This window comes from Ambystoma mexicanum, chromosome 8 (genome assembly GCF_040938575.1).
Source record: "Ambystoma mexicanum isolate Mex_15411 chromosome 8, UKY_AmexF1_1, whole genome shotgun sequence".
In the NCBI taxonomy this organism is placed as follows: Eukaryota; Metazoa; Chordata; class Amphibia; order Caudata; family Ambystomatidae; genus Ambystoma; species Ambystoma mexicanum.
This window is the reverse complement of record NC_090929.1, coordinates 1,238,456,563-1,238,478,433: the sequence shown is the minus strand read 5'-3', so window position 1 is coordinate 1,238,478,433 and position 21,871 is coordinate 1,238,456,563. Positions and strand designations below refer to the sequence as shown.

At 43.8% G+C, this 21,871-nt stretch overlaps 1 protein-coding gene across 5 annotated transcripts in view; it reads left to right on the top strand.

Annotated features, from left to right (window-relative positions):
* The first annotated feature begins 1,458 nt into the window (after positions 1–1,458).
* Positions 1,459–21,871, top strand: part of PLCE1 (phospholipase C epsilon 1) — a 3,624,599-nt gene continuing 3,604,186 nt past the window's right edge. For 3 of the 5 annotated variants that reach the window (XM_069611341.1, XM_069611340.1, XM_069611342.1), the window contains exon 1: positions 1,461–2,308. The gene's annotated coding sequence lies outside the window, so the exon portion shown is untranslated. Of the gene's footprint in view, positions 2,309–21,871 lie in introns of all 5 variants that reach the window. The other 2 variants (XM_069611343.1, XM_069611345.1) reach the window with 2 other exon arrangements.

The following is a 21,871-nucleotide window of genomic DNA, read 5'->3' as shown; positions in this document are numbered from 1 at the left end:
CACTTTGATGATTTTATTCATAATCTGTAGAGCCCAGAGCCAACTGACCAATCACCCCTGCTTCATGCTATACAATGACGACGGAGGCATTCTATTGATATTGGCAATAAAAGGCTTTGGTTTTATTGTACCATACATAATCATCAAAACATATTTTGGTAAATGTATTTATCAAAATCACACGTGGTAAACAATGTTATTTTTTGAGCACATGGTCCAGGGGGTGTTTTCCTGGCCCGTGCCGCCATCTTCTTCCCACAACTTCGTGGGACACGTTCATAGCCCTTTTTTCACCTTTCTTCTCCCCTTCTTCTTTCTGGGTCGGGGGATTGGGAAAAGAAAAAGCCTCCTGCATGCGCTGGATGACTGATGGTGCTCTGTTCAGAGTACCATGAAGGACTGTATTCCCTCTCCTAGCTCATTCTTTTTATCCTCCATACATAGGCTGACGCTATGCATATTTCTGTGGGCTTGGTGCCCCTCTGGCCGGCTGGCGCCGACGGCCATTCACACCTTGGTGGGGCCCCCTTCTCTCCCTTTGTTCTTTTTTCCTGCCTCTTCCTGTCCTTGGACTTGTCCCCTTAGGTGCGTTAGCACCCTGGTGTGCTTTCTCCCTGGTAAGTGTTGGGGTGAAGCAAGTATCGGGATAAAGGGTGCCAAGATTGTTTTCCCCTTTGTGTTGTTCTGCTGCTTATGACTGCCTAGATATTGTGCCCCCAGATTATTCCTCTGTGTGCCTCCTAGTTACATAGGTACCCCATCGCGCAGCGCTGGCCAGAACAGCCCGGCTTTGGAAACTTGCGCTGTAAATGCATCAGTTGGATGCATTATTTTCAAGAGTTTCTTGGACTGAGAATCCCCGTAATCAAATCACTGTGACGTTCTCGTTAAACTTGCATCACTGACAAAATGTACGCCCCAGCGCTATAAATATCGATCAGCTGTCGCTGGCCCCTACTCCTGGAGCGAGCGGGGGCAATTGCTGGGCACCAGAAAAGTGAGCAGCTGGCCTGCGAGCAATCTGTTTTACATCATGATCAGAGTGAATCAGGCCAAAGCAGGGGTGTGACATGGAAGCATTGACAACCCGAAGTGACGCCTCACCCACCCAACAACGGTTATACTGGTGCAGCTTGCAGCTCTGAAGTATCCCATCTTGAAAGAATTAGCCTATGCTTTCGTCAAAGCCCTGTAATTATGGTGAGTAAACTTGCGACCGCTTTGGCCGGCATCACCATTTGCCTGTGGCATTTCATCGTATGCATGATATTGCAGAGAGCAGCGGAGGTGTTCACATGACAGGCAATGCAAGTGTGGCCAGCGGTGAAGAAACAGGGCCTAAAACAATGAGGCGACTGTGTTTGGTCGCAGACACATTTCTAGAGAAATTTGGCTGTAGTAAAAAAAAAAGCTTCTTGCTCGGGTTATTCGTTTTGCATCAGTGTGGTTTTGTTTGGTACAGGTCTACTTTGAGAGGTTTTGATATTGCTTGGAATTTTCAGAAGCCCTTTTTTTTGGAGACGCCTAAAGAAAATGAACTGCACATTTCAGTTCCCGGGTTTAAAACTTATAATCAGGAGTAATAACCGTATGTGCATTAATATAAAAGAGGGAGCTGAAAGGAATACCCATTAACCAAAGCTCCGTTTTTTTCGTTAAAGCACCACAAAAGCTCTTTCCTGAAATATCGCGGAAGCATTGTTAGGATGCTTTCTTTATGTTTGAATTGTATTGACAAAAAAAAGAGCGGGGCGCATAGATTCTCAGCTGAGCACGCACGGTACTGTTTTTCCATGGTGGATGTCGACGCGGCAGAGGGCTTTCCCCTTTCCATCACAGACTGTCCAGCCGCAACCCGGTCTCTTCCCACAGATAATGCCTGGCAGCGGAGCTCGGTACGTGGCCCTGAATTGAGCCATTGTTCGCCTTTGGACAGCCTTCATTTTTCACTGGACTGCCGGAGTAGAGAGTGAAAAAGGCACCTTGTATGCGACTGCTGGCAAACTTTGGAGCCGATCAGAAATCTCCCCACGATTTGGGCCGCGCTGCTCTGCTCGGGACTGAGCCCCTTGCAAGCTGGGCTAGCTCAGACATTCCGATGCGGTGAGGCAGCAGGGAGGTCCGCGGACTAACAGGGGACTTCGCCATCACAGGAAAGAGCAGCAACTCCACAGATCAACAGCCTGCATGCCGCACTTTCATTCACAGCGTGCAGAGACGGCGGGCACTGGCATCTCATCCCATTTTACACTCCATGGCACTGAAGAACGCGCCACAGAGCACGCGGAAGGTTATCTGCTTCTGAGAGGTACTGTTTGGGGGTAACGGCTGTGGGTAACGGCTGTTCTTAAACAATGCCAAACCAGGGGTGCTGCCATTTCGGATGCATTAAAATGCATAGTCATGTTAACCCAGACCACAAGGCAGAACGTCATTGAAGAGGCAAAGTGACATGTTTTGGCATGCTTTCAATTATCTTGTAAATGGCCCACTGGCGTGTTGGTGTATTTACATTGTATTTGTGAGAATCCATGCACTGCAAAACACAACGGGCTTGATTATGAAAGGTTTGCACTGGCGGGAATCGGTAGAGGCGCCGGCTAGGAGCATCGGAGATTCTTATACCCGATTCTCAGTCTTCAAACTGTACCAAATCTGAAGATGCCTGGGGCATCACCGCGGCTCCCTTGACCGGATCTTTGTGAATCACATTTGCACGAGAGCATTTAAAAAATGTGCACAGTATTTCCAGATTTGCTCCGCCGATAGTGTTTAAGAATCAGGTATAAACTAGCAGCTAGCAGGTGCAAATCTGAGATGCCCTCGGGTATCTTAGGTGGTCATTTTGCACAGAGTGGAGCGCAAAATGAAAGCGTAAAAGCAAGATGTACAGCCTGTATGCTTTCATTTTACGCTTCAACTAATTGTTGTGCCTTTTCCAAGGCCCAGAAGAGCAGCAAAGCTGAGTTTGCATCTCTGCTTCGCTTTCCTCCTGGTTCTATGTTCATTCATTGCCCGTTTCTTTTTCGCTGCACATTTTGCTGAATTTATTTTTGCCAAAAAAGATAATCGAATTTTTGTTTTATTTGGGGGGTGCACCCCAAACCCGCCTCACTATTATTTATTCCCCACCCTACCACTTATATGCCCCCAAACCCATTTTTTTCGATGATCTTTTTTGGCAAAATAATTTCGGCAAGTCCCACGGGGAAAAAACGGGAGATGAGTGAACGCTGTACCGTCCTCCTCTGTCTTGGAAGAGCACTCGATTTTATGACTGCATGAGATTTTTGTGCAGGTGCAAAAACAAAGGGTTTCTATGGAATACGCCTGGCATTTACACCTGGTGTACAGCCGGCGGATTCTATAGGAATCCATTATAGAATGCTGCTTAACAAAGTGTAATGTGCAGACAGTGTTTTATTTCTCACAAAGCAGTAAAAGTGAAGAGTAGGTGATATGTAGGTATATACACATATATATGGATATTCACTGAAAAAAACTTTAAGGTGCAGTTAACGAACTTAGTATACCTTTTCTTTTTTCTTTTTTCTCTCTCTTTTTTTCATACAATTGTTTGTGTATCTATGCCTGTTTTCAACTGTGGGCGCCGTGTCCAATCTAATAATTGTTTTCCAATTGAATCATTTGATATATGCTTACTTTCTATTTTTATCGGCAATGGATTAATATATTGTATTATGTCAACCATTAGTACATATATAACCCGGCTCTGAGGAAGGAATTGTTCCGAAATGCATTAGCCATAGGGAGTCTCAGAACTAGCCTAACTGGTGAAGTGAACCAGTTATTGCAAGGCTGTTTGAAATAAATAAATAAATATTTCCTTGATGAATAAAAGCATTTGATATGTGTTGAAGTTTGCTCTAAATGAATACCAAGATACAAGTAATTTGTTCTACCCATAGTGGGTATTAAGGGTGTGCAGCCCACACTGAAGGCTAACTGTCCTAGGTCTTTCTTTCTTTCTTTAGATATATAGAATACCCATCCGGATGAATGTTACCCAACATGCCATGTTCACACTCTAGTGTTAAAGATACCACACTGAATATCAGTCTAGTTCCCACTCTTAAATACTTCAATTAGAGTCTAGCACGTAGTAGATAGCCCTCAGACCAAGAGTACATCCGTTCTTTAACACGTGTACATATATAAGGGTAAATGGTATTCAGAGAAATGCACCAAGATATCTAATTTGTCAATCCAGACCAGTTTGAGCTGGATTCTTTCTTACCCAAATCACCTCCTCTCTGAGGTTTATGGACCACTTCCAGGATGATGCATCATAACTGGGCAATGGTGTGTGTCTGTTGATTAAAATGCCTTGCCACAGGTGACCTAACATTTCTTGTGCGTATATTGTTCTTATTTCTTTTTATTGTAAATTAGTTTTAAATAAACTTTGTACAATACATGGATAAAACAAACTCACAATCATTTACAAAATAAATCCCAATTCAAGAAATTCAAGAAAATTACATCAATTGATTAAAATTCTTGTCATTCAGTAAAAGCTTTTAAAAAAAGATTTCCTTCTATAATCTTACATTTTTAATATATTGCACAATTTGTATTAGTAGCAATGTGGGTCTGCCTTGCAACATTTTCGACCATACATGCTCACTATTCAAGTGCTCAGTGCAATGTATAAAACAGCCAAAATGTTCCTCTCGCAAATCACATAGAGCAGGACACATTAGCATTAGATGTTTTAGAGACTCTATGGGATCTTGACAGAACCTACATGTTGCACTTTCCAATTGGCATCTCAAATGCAGAACTTCTCCCGTATGTAACAGGTTGAAACGAAATCTCATGAAAACTTCACTAAAACGTCTATCTGGACATTGTTTCAAATAGGGCTGAAGATTCCTCCTCTTTTTAAAATCCAATCTAATCTCTTTAGACAGTCTATAATTTCCTCTCTCACTACATGTGATTACCCAATCTGTGTCTAACATTTTTTCTTTTTGCCTTTTCAGGATTAGATAGCAGCATCTCCAAGGAAACATCAAACATTCTCATTATTTGTTGCCATTGCTCATAGAGTATTTGAAAAGGCTTTCCTGTCCCTTCCCACATTTGGGCTCCCAATATTGCATAAAATGAATTCTGGGAGTGTACAATTAGTTTACAAAATAATAACAGTATTTTCAGCTGAACTAAGGAGGATGAGGAATTTAAGCCGAATTCAAAGCAGAGAATAGACAGTGGTACACACTGGGACAGGGAGAGCCTTCCTCCATATCATTGTTTAGGTTAATTTTATCCCACTGGCTAAATATTTCTAGACCATATGTTAGTGAAGGTACAATTTTGCCTTTATAAAATAATACCAAAGGCTGAAGTTTAAATTTGCAAGTTTTTCTTGATATATTTCATTTGGCCAGCATACTGATTCCCCAGAGCCCACAGTGCTAATATTCCTATTTTGTACTCCTTTGATCTTAATACCAGGTATTTTATATGCAGAGTTACAGTTAATACTGTGGAGTCAAGATGCCGTCTAAATTGTGTTTGCTTAAATTTCCTTCCGTTAAAGCATAGAATACTAGACTTAGTTGGAATTATTGCAAGTCTATTCGTTTGTACATACTCTGAGAAACAGTTGCGTAGCCTTTGCAGGCCTATCAGAGTCCTATATAGGAGCAACAGATCATCAGCGTATGCAACCCAAAAGCAGCGCTTACCTCCCACCCTTGGGGCAATAAATGAGGTTTCGCCAAGAAACGTACCCACGTCTGACAGATAGAAATTGAAAAGACAGGCGGCCAAGATGCATCCTTGTCTAACACCACAATCAGTTTGTATCGGCCTGGATACTTCACCGTGTGCTCCAAGTCACACTCTCACCACTGTGTTACTGTGTAGTTGTATCAAAATGGCCAACAGTTGTGTCGGAATGCCCCAGTCAAGTAGCTTTGACAATAGCCTCACCCTATCAACTTTATCAAAAGCAAGACTTAGGTCAATGTTAGCCGCATACACCGGATCATTACCTTCTATACAGGCTTGGTCTATCATTGACTGTACTTGGAGACCACTTGCATCCGTTCCTGTTCCCATCCTAAAGCCTGTTTGGAATCTCAATAGGACATTTCTTAAATTAATCCATTCCTCCAAACCCCTCAGAGCACACTTGTGTATAGGCGCGTTACAAATGCCATATCATATCATATCATATCACTGTGCAAATAATTTGCTCTCCACATCAAGGAGAGCAATGGGGCGATAGCTCACTGGATTCATGCAATCACCTTTTTTAAATATGGGCACGATAACTAAAGTGTGCCAAGAGGGGGGAGAACCTTGTTAACCAAAATGTCCTGAAACAGAATATGCAGTACTCTAGCCCACATTTCTGGATGCTTCTTGAGCATGGTATTGCATAGACCATTTGATACAGGGGCACGAGAGTTTGGACCAGACTTTATAATTTTCTCAAGGTGTTCAATTGAAATGTCTAACATCCAAGGATCATTGAAATTTAAATTTGATGTTTTTCACCCACATTTCTATACAGTTCCTCAAAGTGATTACACCAGTTTTCTTCTGGAATAGGATTAATAATTTCAGAAGATTCAGGCCCAGTTTGCGAGTTAACAATGTTTCAAATACTTCTGCTATGTTTCTGCATAACCGATCTCAGCATCGTTTCTGCGTCTCTTTATTTAAGAAGAAACCTATAAATCTTAATCCAATTTCTGTAGGACTGTCTCTCCTTACCGATCTTTTCTTTTTTTACCTCTTTGTTACAAGTGCTTGATCTTAAATCTTTAATTGTTTTACACATAAGCTTTTTCCTTGACTGTACATCCTTTGTGTAAACATTTAGACGACTAGTACTCTTTCTAATGGGAGTGTTATCTATGAGGGAGAGTGTCTTATCTCTTATAAATGGACAAAGGTTCTCAACCGAAATGCCATTTAATTTTTGGAGATAATGTTGTAGAGTACCAAAAATTGCTAACAAGTCTATTAAAGTTCTCAAGGCTCTTCTCATTCCAGCTGATTCTGTTTTTTTTCTGATCAACAACAATGTTTTTACAGCATGTCAATCTAGGTGCCTTGAGCGTTAGATTTAGATGTAGGACAACAAGGTCATGATCACTGTATGTATTATTTATAACTTCAAGTGATGTTGAAAAGGAAAATAGGTTTTTTTGAAATTTTAACATAGTCAAGAGAAGAGCTTAAAGTGTCTCTATGCCATGTGGGGTGATGAGGGATATCTCCAACCATCTGTCCATTGGCTACAAACAGTCCCCAACCCTCCCATAAATCTCTCCATTGAATGCCATATTCAATTAGAATGGTATGCAGGTTTGTGAGATCTATCTTTTTCCTAGATGTATACCATCAGGAAGGCAATGTGCATTTGGGTCTCCTACCATGGTTATCTCTGAGACTGGGAAGATATCCTTTAAATTCTCTAGGATCTTAACTAAGTCACTGATCATGGCTGAAAGATCACAATGGGCCGGGTGACAGTAGATAATCAACAGGAGAATATTTAAATCCAATTTCTCCAGTTGTCATTTTAATTTTACCGCCAACACACCTCTGCATTCATCCGCAAACACACTTCCTATTATTCCATGGCCATTTTTAATCACTGTGCACAGACCCCCTGAAGGCCCGCCACCATGGCCTCTAGTTGCTACCTGCTGAAACATCACATGTCCATCCCATACAAGATCATCTAATGCACAAGTCTCTTGAAAACACAATATGTGGTAATCCTTTAGCATTGCTGTTACATGTTGTTTAGAATCAGTTTACTAAAACCTCTGATATTCCAAGTTCCCACAACACACTTTAAGTTCTCAATCGGTATGACAGGATCCTCGAGAGTAGCATGGCAAATCATTCTCTGGATATTATAATTACCAACATAGGTATTTACTTCTCGGGTGTAGCAATTACCAACAAGAATTTCACAACAAGGTGGAGATAATGGCTGCCCAATTTGTCTGTGCTGTGACCTTTGTAGGGACAGATTTATTTTGCCAAGGGCGATCATTCATGTGTTTAGGTACCTTTTTTCCCAAGGATCTTCTATTGTCCACTTCTCTTACCTCTTCTTCATCGAAATAGGAGCAAAAATAAAACCAAGATCACACAAACTCCTTCTTTCTGACAAGATCAAATACAATTTTTGAATTAAAGTGCAATACACAACAGTTTGTGTCACATTTGCCTGGGAATTCCAATCTATCATATCAGCAGACACTAATGCGTTTAAGATTGGAATTTCATTAAGAATCAAAATCATATTTGTTCTTTTGAGACAAAGTGCGTAGTCTTGACCCAGGGAATGTGAGAACATAATTTTGTGCCCAAAACCATTACAGTAAGTCAGATCTTGTTCAAGTTGACGCTGAAATGGCTTGGTATTTTCCTGGTTCTTATTGACATGTCCATCGCTCCTAGAGTTATGTATGATATGAGATGTAGGTGTGCCTCTGCTATTAGTACTCCTCAAATGTTGTGTACATTCCTCCTTGGGCATACACCGCCCCACTTGCTATTCTGTTTGTGGTTTTGTTAGGCAGAATCATATTCAGTACCCTTTGGGAACACCACATAAATTAAGACTACAAGTGCAAGTACAAATTCACCTTTGGTACAAGCCTGTATTACACAGTAAAGTGGTAGCGATGGGTGAGCAGCCAGACTTATCTCAAGAGTAAAGTGAGCAGTATCAACAGTTACACAAAGGACAGAAATGATTATGGTTCAAACAAACGCTGATTTAGGGTTTCTGAGTAAAAGAATATACATTAATTTACACATCAGTTGTAAAACAGTTCACTAAATAAAGCAGCAGAAGAATCACACTCTTAATATACTACACAACACCCAATCAATTCTGGACAAGTTAAACTCAAATGAAGTGTGAGCAAAACGGCCCTCCAGCAATTTAAAAAGGGAGTGAAAGACAAAGATAAACAAAATTAAGCAGGCAGGGTAATCTAGAATCTAGAAAAGGCTTACTACAATGAGGATTCAAATCAATAGGCCTGGGCCAATGTTGACGGGTCACAGTCTTTGCTCAGGATAACGCAGTTCAGAGTAGTTCGCGGTTAAGTCTTTGCCAAGAGTTTGAAACGAAGTTGCTTGGAAGAAAAGTTGCTTAAAAGAGTAGAGAAGGACAAGCCCCCTGATTGGCAAAAGATTTCAAACACTTTCCCTGCGGTCGGACGTAACAAACGACCTGATTTGAACAGTACCTCAAATGAAGAAGAAGGCTATAGCTGAGGCAGAAGTTCCTGGCAGATCCTGCAGGCTCATGGTTCCTGACCTGAAGTGACTGTCGGACTGACACGAAGGAGGAAGACTGGAGGGTCCTGCACTGCCCAGGGAAGAAACCAGCAACAGAGCAAAGCAAGGAATAAAAGGTGCGCTCCTTAAAACCCAAACAGTGTCCTAGCCTCCTGGCCCTCCGGTTCACTGTAGCTGTGCACAGCAAATTCGACCAGGAGAGGGAGGCCTTGCTTGGTGTTTGGTGAACTGGTTGGTCCCACCAGCTCAAGGGAAGAAGATTCTTTGCAGATCTTCTCTGTCATCGAAGTTTGGAGATCCGGACTCGCAGCAGGGCTTCACCCGGAGGTTCAGTCATGGTAGTAGTCCTCTTCTTTCAGCTTCTCTTCGGTTCTCTCAATCCAGTGGCGACTCTGTCTTCCTTGTCCCAGAGACCTGCTTTTTATGCAGTTTCCCCCCATTCACACAGCGTGGTTGTCAATCACAGAGCAGGGTGGCTGTCCTGGCAGGACAGTCACCTAGCCAATCAAACAGGAGTGCGACTTGGGTTTCCAAGGGAACCTGTGGCAGGGGTCCTAAAACCCCTCCCTTACATCCTGCCTACCCAGACATTCAGGCGCCTAAGGAGGGCTTCTGTGCAGAAGCCCGCCAAAGGACGGCGAACAAAGGAACCAAACCTGGTTTTGCGAGTAAAATACGAGAAAGACCTTTACAAAAAGAAATGCCGAATAAACCCAGCCGGAACCAAATAAACGTAAATGGGGTCCAGCGGGTTTAAGTTCGAGGCTACTAGACCGCGGGAGGAAAAATATGGTAGATACCACTGCCACCAGCCAAATCTTAATGAAAGAGGAACTAAATAATGTTCCATGAGAGACAGACAAAAAGGGATAACTATTAACCTTTTCCAGTACTCTATGGAAGATAGTTTGTACTGGGTCTGTGGTTTTAAAAAGACTAATAAAGTCAATGGCAACTTTACATGTTCTGGGAGACAGTAGTCAGTCCTAGAAAATGGAGTTTAAAGTGGGAAGTCTGAAAAAGACAACCCTGTGACACTGCACTAAAGGTGCTGTGTGACACACAGTAAAAAGATGATGCCTATGGAGTAGGTGAAGCTCCACAGTCTATGAACACCACAATGTTAAACACACAGCAAAACACATGAAAGAGTGGGAAAAAGGGCTCACACTCTTACCAGGTGAAAAAAAGAAACCCTAAAAATTCAGCAAAGCTGCTGAGGGACTCAGTAGGTAACGGAAATTAGCCAATCTGGAGAATTCTCCCTAACACTCGCCCCCACCCCCATACTAAGGGACAGGAGGATTTAATCCACTCCTGGATGAATCTCTTCACTCTAGTCAGTTATAAACCTCCTAGAGAGACCATCAGCATTTTGGTGGTGACATCCTGACTTGTACTCAATGGTGAAATCAAACCCTTGCAGGCAGATTGACCATCTTAGAAGTTTTGGGTTCTCCCCTTTCGTTTGCATTAACCATCCCAAGGGTTGGTGGTCTGTCTGAATCACAAAAGTAGATCCATACAAGTATGGTCTAAACTTGTTCAGAGACCACACAATGGCAAAACAAGCTCTCTGGTTGCCCACCTTGTTTCTGGTTCCTTCCGTTTCCTACTGATGAAGCAAATGGGGAGCTCCATACCTTTCTCAGCCAGTTGACTAAGGACTGCACCTATACCTGTATTGGATGCATCTGTCTGCACAATGAAGGGTTGGTAATAAGCAGGAGCTCTTAGGACTGGAGTTTGACAAAGGGCTTTCTTCAGGTTCTCAAAGGCTTGAGTCCACTCGTCATTCCATCTAAACTTTTTAGGGAATTTTGGAGAGGAGTCTACATTCAAAGGAGAAGCTATGGACCCACAGTTCTCAATGAAATTCCTATAGTACCAAGTGAGGCCTAAGAAGGCTCTCACTTTGTTTGAGTAGTAGGGGTGGCCCAGTTTTGTACAGCTTGTACTTTGCTAGGCAATGGCCTTATTCCACCTCCTCCTACCTCATGACCAAGGTAGACCACTTTGCTCTGACCAATTTGACATTTGCTTGCCTTTATGGTCAGATGGGCCTGCTCAAGAGCCTGCAAAACTAAGCGATCAACATGTTATTTTCAAGTAGGGCTGAACACTGCAATGTTATCCAAGTATGCCATGCAGAAGTCCTCCATCCCATTCAGAACTTGATTGACCATCCTTTGGAATGTAGCAGGTGCATTCTTTAATCCAAAAGGCATAACCTTAAACTGGTAGAGGCCTGCTGGCGCTGAAAATGCAGTTTTCTCCTTGGCATGGTCTGTCAGGGCTATTTGTCAATAGCCTGACGTCAGATCAAATGTACTGAGGTACTTGGCTGCACAAGTTTATCCACCAGTTCAGTTCATCTGTCCTTGGTAAAGTATAGGCATCAGTCTTAGTGACTGCATTTAGAGCTCTATAGTCCACACAGAAGCTCAACTCCTTGGATCCTGCCTTTGGTACTAGAACAACTGGACTAGTCCATGGACTTGTAGAGGGCTCTATAACTCCGAGATCAAGTATCTTGTTGACCTCTCATTTGATGTGGGATCTCACATGTTCTGTCATTCTGTAACCTCTGTTGTTAACAGGTAAACAGTCACCAGTGAGAATATCATGCTGGCCCCAAGTGGTCAAGCCTGGTGAAAGTGAAAACAGGGAGGCAAACTAATTTAACAGAGACTTGCATTCTTACTGTTGTTCAGATGTCAGATTAGAAGAGAGATTAACTCCTTCTACATTCTCATCCAAAGGTTGGCCTGTGAGTAGGTCAGGTAGAGGTTCACTCTCCTCCTCCTCTTGAGCTCTTCAGCTAGAAGCAAAGCTCCTACTTCTGGTCTCAAGACATATGCCTTCAAACGGTTAATGTGAAAGACTCTGGGAGCCTCCTGAGGTCTGCCTAAAACCACCAGATAGTTCACCTCTGCAAGTTTGCCCACAACCTTGAAGGGTCCTATCTATTTGTCCTGCAAGGCCATCTGCCTTGTTGGCACCATAACTAATACAAGCTGGTCTTGAGTAAACTCAACCATGCTGGCCTTCTGGTCATGCCAATGTTTAACCAGAGCCTGACCTGCTTTTAAGTTATCACCAGCTTCTGCCATCACGTGTGACAGTCTCCTCCGGAGACCTATCACATAGTCAGTCACTCCGACTGGCTTGGTGGAAGGAGCACTCTCCAACCCCTTCTTAATCAGGACCAAAGGACCTCTGACTGGATGGCCATAGAGAATTTCAAAGGAACTGTATCCAACTCCCTACTGAGGGACTTCTCTATAAGCAAAGAAAAGGCATGGCAGTAGAAAGTAATAAAGTTCCCAAGTGTGGGAACGCCCATCCTCTGCACTCTATTGGTGGCTAAGGATGAGAGTTGCCACACTTTGGAACTTTATTTCTTTGTTTCATATGTCACAAACCATATTGTTTATTATCTCCTCCGCACCTTAAGTTTAATTAATTGTTTATGCATATTTTACATAATCCAATCATATGGTCATTATTAATAAAGGAGTGCATGTTGATTCCCTTCCTTGAGATCCCAGTAGAAGGTCCCACTTTCTTTTAAGGGGTTCCTCTAAAGCACCTATCATGCTCTTCATAGTACGATTAAACCTCTCTACCAGTCCATTTGGCTGTGAATGGTAGGCTGTAGAGAATGTGTAAGTGACACCACAGTTTTTCCACATGGCTTGCATGTAGTGGGACATAAAATTGGATCCCCTGTCGGATATCACTTCCTTAGGAAACCCTACTCTGGTATAAATACCAAGTAGAGCCTTAGCCACAGCCTGAGCCATACCCGTTCTCATAGGTATTGCTTCAGGATATCTAGTAGCATGGTCTACTACAAGTAGGATAAACCTGTTTCCTGAAGATGTGGGAGATTCAAGGGGACCAACAATGTTGATGCCCACCCTCTCAAAAGGAACTCCAACCACTGGCAGAGGCACCAAGGGTGCCACATTCTTGGCTCCACTCTTGACAGGGGTTTGGCAAGTGTGACAGCTCCTACAGAATTTGTCAACTTCTGCATCCATCTAAGGCCAGTAGAAGTATAAGGAGAGCCTTTCCTTGGTCGTTTTGAAGCTCAAATGACCAGCCAAAGGTATCTCATGGGCCAACTTTAGGAACTGGAGTCTGGTTTCTAGGGGCACTACAAGTCATTTGCAGTCCCCAGAGATAGACTCAGTCGGTTCACTTTAGAAAAGGCCATCTTCCCAGTGCAACCTATGCTTTCCAACTTCATGCCCATCAAGTTGAGAAGCTGCCTGTTGTCGAAGACCTTCAAGAGTAGGACACACTCTTTATCCTCTGCTGAAGTCTGCCCTGTTGGGTCCACCTTCTGGCTGTCATGATTCCTGCCCCTCATGTCCCCAGCCCTCCAAGATGTCAGGCTGGAGCCAGGCCACAATCACCTACATGGCCCTCAAGGGCCTCGCCATCCCTCCAAAGACCCACTTGGAGTCAGATTTAGCGCTTGTGGCACCAGACTCACTCACTCCCATAGGATAACATTGGGGATTGGACTTGTAGTGCATTGATGGGGACAAGATGGATGCCCCCACATATTTCGGTTCCCAGAACTACATGTGCAGTCTAGTCTTTTGGGTGTGGTTCAGCCCAGAGACACCTGGGATACCCAGAGACTATTTAAACCATGCCCAGGCTGAAAAACATGCTTTGTGTTTTCTGCACCTGCAGCGTGACACTCACCGTGTTCGGATCGGTCTCCAGTAGGCCTGCATCTTTCTCCTGCGCTCAGCTCCTGCAAGAACAAGAACACCGTTAGGAACAGCCTTACCTTGCGGAGCTTCTGCCCCTCATTCATCGCTTCTTCTGTTCTGCGGGCATCTTCGGCGGTGTCATTCCCATCCCGGCATGCTGCTTCCTAAGGAAAAGGGAAAAGAACAGAAAAAAGGCATTAGTAAGCATTCAGCAAATATTCGCTTATTTTTACAGACTGTACGAGCTTCAAACGCTTACCTGAATTCCAGCCGCTCTGGGGGAATTCTGTCTCCGGAACTTCTCATCCATCTGCAAGAGGGAAAAGACACACCAGGTTAGCGTGGAAACATCTAGAGGCGCCGCATACCGCGCTTACTCACCACATTTCTTCTTCATAACCGGCATCCACACTGAAAACGTTGCGGCACCTAAAAGACACAGAAAAAGAACTCAAGTTCAATACAAATACGAAAGGGTCACATCGCGCATTACGATCTCACTCACCTTCAGCGCTACTCATCTCAGCGGCACGCCGCCATCCCCGGACACCGGCCATCATCTAAGGAAGGAAAGGAACGAAGTTAGAGAACTGTTCAAAAGACTCATTATACTTACCTGTCGGACTCTTGCCAGTGAAGTAACTAGGCAGCAACGAGCCCGCATCAATCAACACGCCCCTGCGCTGAAAGCATGACGGAGAGCACACTTTCCAAGAAAACAAGGCCCAGTCTCCAGTCGAGTAGACTCCAGGGAAGGGTTCGAGGTCGTAAGAGGTCAGAACAGGCTGAGTGACGTCCCCGTGGATACCAGGTGAGCGTTACACTGCCAGTAAAGACTTCAGCTCAGGATGGTCAACAGGATCCACATCTCCAACTAGAGTTATGTCTTCTTCCAGATCAGATTCTTCAGAGACTGGCTCAACCACACAGGGTTGTACCTCACACTCAGCCTCAGCAGGTGGAGGAGTCATAGGTGTGACTTTGGACAATCTTAGGGATGTCCTTGTTGGTAGCACAGGGGTGCTATCTGCTTTCTTCTTTGAGGTCTTGGGTTTCCCCTTTGCCTCTTTCTTTCCTGAAATAGCAGTGAGCAACTCCTGTGGAGTGGGGGTGATATTTTCCTCTATCAATTCCCCTAGAGAGCTTCTCAAGGTCCTCCCCCTTGCAGGCCTAGTGAGCTCCTTTTTGCTTTTACTGGGAGGCCTGGGGGTACTACACACAACTCCAAGAGTTGTCAGGTCATTACCCAACAGGACTCTCCCAGGCACTTCACTCTGCACACTAACAGGTATCTTGACAGTCATGGCATTGCACTGGATGAGAGCTGGTAACTGGGGAAGCATTTGTTAGGCATTTGGGTGCCTTAGCAACATCCTCTACCGAGAAAAATGATTCATCAACCACAGTTATGCTGACTCCACTGTCTCTGATGGCAGGAGTCTCCTGGCCATTCACAAGTACACTATATTTATAATACTCTTTAGTATTATCTGAGATGGAATTATAGACATCTAAATTCTGTTGTTCCCACAAACCCAGGGACACTAAAGAAACACTAGCTGAGACTTCCATGGGTTCATCAGCCAGTAGGTGAAAATTTCCACTTGCCATAGGTACTTCTTCCTCTGGGGAAAAGGCTAAGGAGACAGTGTGTACCCCTGAAGGTTTACCCTTACGTCTGGGATCCCCTTTCACATGGTCAGTTGACCCACAAACATAACATTTCCCAAATGTTCTGATGAATGGGGGTTTGTTCTGACCGCAATCTGGTTTGGGTCCGGATGGTGCACTAGCCCTATTTGGTTCCCCTTGTGGCTTACCCTTATTGTTTTGTTTGTGGCCCTCTTTTGGATTGGAGGTATTAGAATTCTACTTGTTCTCTTTCTTTGGCTGCTTTCTTTCATCCTTCTTCTGAGTTGCCGCAGAATCCTTGTGAATAGCCCTGTTGGCAACCCACAAGTCAGCAGCCTTAGCTAACTTCTTTGGATCTATCTCCTTAGAATTAGCCAAGTGCTGTCTGAGCTCCGGTGAGCAGGCATCATACATCGACTCCAACATAACAAGATTTCTCATACCTTCGTAAGTGTTTACTCTGTAACCCTTAACCCAACCATGTACATTTTTCAAACATTCACAAACCCAGATAGCCCAAGGGGTACCATCATGCTTTTTGGGGGTCCTAAACCTCTTAAGGTACTGGGAAGGAGTCTTCCCAAATCTAGCAATAGAATCTAGCTTCACACACTCATAATCCATCCTGTCCACCTCCCCCAACTCCATCATAATATCAAATGCAACAGTGGGTAGCCTAGAGAAGAGCCAAGGAAGCAACTGATTCCCTGTAATGCCTTGAATATCCTGGTTATATTCAAACATTGCCAACCAATCCAAAATATCAAGCCTAGCCTCATACATACCAATAATTTCTTTAGGCATACAGGGTCTCTTAGGACTGGGAGACCTAGAAGACTCTGGCAGAGAAGCATTTTCAATAGACAATTTCTTCATTTCTAGTGCATGATTCAATTCCATTTCTCTGAGCTTAAGTTCTTGATGCTTTTGTTCAGTTTGAGCATTAATGCGTTTGAATTCCAATTCAAGCCTCATCTTTTCTAGAGCAATGAATTCAGGACTGAGTGTAGGACCTGATGGAGTCCCAGTGGACAAACCCTGTGAGACACATCTGCCTCATCTAACTCATCCATAATAAGTGACACATTATGATCCTCATTATTTTCCACATTTGCTGGAGGAGTAGGTATTTCAGACGCACTCCCCAGACTTTGTTTCTCTAACAACCTTTCAATTAATTCTGACTTTTTGCCTTTAACAGAGAGATTCCTTTCTCTACACAGATTTTTCAGATAATCCACAGTGTAACTAAGGAGTATCTCCTGACTGTAGCTTTCCATATCAGACATGATTAAAATTTGCTTTTTAGTGATTTTTAGCCTTGTGGTTAGTTGATCCAAGGTAATAGCAGCGCTCTAAGTGTAATTACTATACTTCATCCTCACCACTGTACACCAGTGTCAGGCAGAATCATATGCAGTACCCTTTGGGAACACCACATACAATTAAGACTACAAGTGCAAGTACAAATTTACCTTTGGTACAAGCCTGTACTACACAGTAAAGTGGTAGCGATGGCTGGGCAGCCAGATTTATCTCAAGAGTAAAGTGAGCAGTATCAACAGTTACACAAAGGACAGCAATGACTATGGTTCAAACAAACACTGACTCAAGGTTTCTGAGTAAAAGAATATATATTTATTTACACATCAGTTGTAAAACAGTTCACTAAGTAAAGCAGCAGAAAAATCACACTCTCAATATACTACACAACACCCAATCAATTCTGGACAAGTTAAGCTCAAAATGAAATGTGAGCAAAATGACACTTCAGCAATTTAAAAAGGGAGGGAAAGACAAAGTTATACACAATTAAGCAGCACCAACAATTAAGTAGGCAGGGCAATCTAGAAAAGGCTTTCTACAATGAGGATTCAAATCAATGGGCCTGGGCCAATGTTAATGGGTCACAGTCTTTGCTCAGGATCACACAGTTCAGAGTAGTTCGCGGTTAAGTCTTTGCCAAGAGTTCAAAACGAAGTTGGTCGCAAGAAAAGTTACTTAAAAGAGTAGAGAAGGACAAGCCCTAGGATTGGCAAAAGAATTACAACACTTTCACTGCAGTCGGACGGAATGAACCGGATTTGAACAGTACCTTAAATGAAGAAGAAGACTGTAGCTGAGGCAGAAGTTCCTGGCAGATCCTGCAGGCTTGCGGTTCCTGAAGCGACTGTCGGACTGACACGAAGAAGGAAGACTGGAGGGTCCTGCACTGCCCGGGGAAGAAACTGCAGTAGAGCAAAGCAACGAATAAAAGGTGCGCTCCTCAAATCCCAAACAGGGTCCGTGCCTCCTGGCTATCCGGTTCACTGTAGCTGTGCACAGCAAATTCGACCAGTAGAGGGAGGCCTTGCTTGGTGTTTGGCGAACTGGTCGGTCTCACCAGCTCAAGGGAAGAAGATTCTTTGCAGATCTTCTCTGTCGTCGAAGTTTGGAGATTCGGACCCGCAGCAGGGCTTCACCGGGAGGTTCAGTCATGGTAATGGTCCTCTTCTTTCAGCTTCTCTTCGGTTCTCTCGATCCAGTGGCGACTCTACCTTCCTAGTCCCAGAGACCTGCTTTTTATGCAGTGTTCCCCCATTCACACAGCCTGGCTGTCAATTACACAGCAGGGTGGCTGTCCTGGCAGGACAGTCACCAAGCCAATCAAACAGGAGTGCGACTTGGGTTTCCAAGGGAACCTGTGGCAGGGGTCCTAAAACGCCTCCCTCACATCCTGCCTACCCAGACATTCAGGCGATTAAGGAGGGCTTCTTTGCAGAAGCCCGCCAAAGGACGGCGAACAAAAGAACCAAACCTGGTTTGGCGCACAGAGTAAAACACGAGAAAGACCTTCACAAAAAGAAATGGCGAATAAACCGAGCCGGAACCAAATAAACGTAAATGGGGTCCAGCGGGTTTAAGTTTGAGGCTACTAAGATAGCCTAAAACAGTACCAAGGCTATTTACATAGACCGTGGGAGGAAAAATATGGTAGATACCACTGCCACCAGCCAAATCTTAATGAAAGGGGAACTAAATAATGTTCCATGAGAGACAGACAAAAAGGGATAACTATTAATCCTTTCCAGTACTCTATGGAAGATAGTTTGTACTGGGTCTGTGGTTTTAAAAGAACTAATAAAGTCAATGGCAACTTTACATGTTCTGCGAGACAGTAGTCAGTGCAGAAAATGGAGTTTAAAGTGGGAAGTCTGAAAAAGACAACCCTATGTCACTGCACTAAAGGTGCTGTGTGACACATATTAAAAAAGATGATGCCTATGGAGTAGGTGAAGCTCCACAGTCTATGAACACCACAATGTTAAACACACAGAAAAACACATGTAAGAGTATGAAAAAAGGCTCATACTCTTACCAGGTGAAAAAAATAAATCCTAGAAATCCAGCAAAGCTGCTGAGGGACTCAGTAGGTAAGGGAAATTAGCCATTCTGGAGAATTCTCCCTAACAGGTTTATACATTTTTCTGAGCAAGTCACCCAAGTTTACGTTCCCGGTAGTGGACCTCACTCCTTCACCTTCACAGGGGACCGGTGCTGGAAGGATGGCTCCTAGATGTTTATCGCAGTCATTTAAGGGCAATCCACCTTCCACGGTCAGTAAACTAGACCAAGTTTTCTTACTATCTCTTTCCAACGGTGCACAACACCTATTTAAACCTTCCGACTGAGGCATGTTCTATCTTCTTGGGCAATCACATTTGTTGTTATCCTTGGCCGGTTGGCCATGGTAGTGTTCATTCTGCACGATAGTTTGGTCTCTTAGTGGGTTTTTTTTCTATTTGGGTCTCTATAATGACAGAGTTTTCTCCCATGTGGCTCTCCCTTCCTTTTTGCACCTACAACCTTGGGAGATTCTATCAGTGTTTTTCGTGATTCAACCATGAAGTGGTCATTAGATCCCTTGTAATCATTAGGAAGTATTTTGTTCCCATTCTTTTAGTAACCAAAACCATTAGATCTCATAATTTGCAGGAGACAGTGGTCTTTATCCTCAGCTAAGATCATTCCTTGTTTTTCTTCCTGTTGACACGGCCTCATTGATGGTTTGCAATCTGACCATGTCAAGCGATGCCGAAGCGCGTCATTCACTATGGTTGGAACCCTGGGTAGAGGACCTCTTAGCCCCCAAAGATCCAGACCAGTTTGGGTAGTGGAGGAAACTAGGGTCCTACCACTCCCTTCATTTTCTCTCACCTGAGGGCAAAGTTGTTTTGACATGGGCACCCACGGATTTGTATCATGCTGGCATTTCACCACTTTCTGTATGTAGCAGCTCTCATTCTTGAGCTTATCACTTTCACTGTCGTTGATAGTGTTACATTTGCACACGCCAGGTTCATGCTCTTGTTCTTTTCTTTCAAGCACAGGGGACAGATATGCATTATTAGCCTTCTTATAGGACTTATTTTTCCTGTTCTCTGTCGCATCCCCAATGAGCACTTTTTTTCACAAATGTTCGAATAGCCCCATTTTTCCTTTTCACAGTTTTCTGGTTCTTGAATTGATTAAACAAACTGTCCCGTTTTTTTCTAGTAGTTGGTTTCACATTCTCTTTCATAGTCGGGGGACATGGCAATTCAGTGATGTTATGGGATGTGGCAACTGTGTTTAACGGATTGTATATGGAAGCTTCTCTTCTATCTTGAGAAACAGGGTCTCTTAATTCTTCCTCTGAATCAATCAGGATTACAATGGGAGGGTGGAGAGTTTCTTTAACCGTCTCTTCTTCTAGATGAACTCTTAAAATACTGTCAGGACGTAGGTGTGTCCTGACTTCACTTTAAACTGCTACTCTTGGTGCGTTCTTCCCGCGCTGCCACAGACCTCGCTGCTGAAGGTGGGTGCAGCTAAGGTCCTCTTGGGAAATGCTTTCAGAAATTTTAAATGTGTCAGTGTGAAACTTTTGAAAAAACTACAAAAGGTGTTAAATCACTTTATTTTTTTTGCGCTTAAGACTTTCATTAACACTCTGAAATTGCCTTTTGCCCGCAATTGCTGCGCTGGATGCCACTTGGGGACTGCCTCTTCGATCTTCAGGGTTAATGTCAATGATGGCCAACATCCTTGTGATTTCTTGGTGAACTCAGAGCGGGGAGCTGCCTTCTTGTCTCTGGGGTCCGTGATTGGCTGTGTGGTCCTACTTATAGCCAATGCCATTGAACGGCCCACGCCGTCGGCCACATCCAAGCCCGTTTGCAGGGACTGTCTGGCCAGCTTTTTCCCATTCTCCACCAGCTGTAAGAAGCCCTCACACATCTCCCCCTCAGCCATGCACTACGCAGCTTTCCCACTGCCGTCCAGAGACCGAAGGAGGATTTGGCCAAACCACTGGCCAGGTTTGTGGCCTTGAGAGCCATTCTGCCTGATGTAAACACCTTTTTGGTCATGGCATCCATTTTCTTAGCTTCTCTGTCGGGCAGCAGATTGGAAGTGGAAGAAGCTGATCTGGATGAAACTGTAGCAGCATGAATGACAAGCCCATCCGAGGGAAGGGTGAGAGGAGAGAATTGCGCAAAGATTTAGGTTGCATTTCGGCGCACAATGCTCATTCCTTCGTGTCATGACCCATGCCAAGGCACCAGAGGCATAACTCATGCAGGTCGGTAATGGATATTTTGGTATGGCAGTCATTACACCAATTGAATCCCAAAACCCAGGCGACGGACATCTCGCCTAGAGGTAAAAGATTTTCTGGCGAAAACATTGATTATAGATATGATATGATCGTGTATTTGTATAGCGCCTATACAGAGGTGTTTCAAAGTGCTTCAAGGCAGGGGAGGGAGCAAGAGAAACATTTAATAACATTCTTATGAGGCCTTGAGACAATAAAAATGGGAAATTAACTATCGTACTAAGCCTGATGACATTTCTGATAGTGAAAGAGCATTGACAATAAATGAGGGAAGGAAGGGGGGGTGAGGAACAAACAAAAACGATCGTACTAGACCCAACAACATTTCTGATAGTGCAAGAGCATTGATAATAAATGAGGGAAGGAAGAGGGGGGGAAGGTGAGCAACAAACAATAACTATCATACTAGGCCTGAGAGCATTGACTATGGGAAGGGGAGGGGGGAGAGAAGGGAGGGTAAGGCAAGGAGAGGTAGAGAGGACTGAGAATCAGAGCGAGTATGGTGAGTGGATGCAATGCCAACGAAATCGGTGACCAGGAGCAAGCAAACAAATGGAAT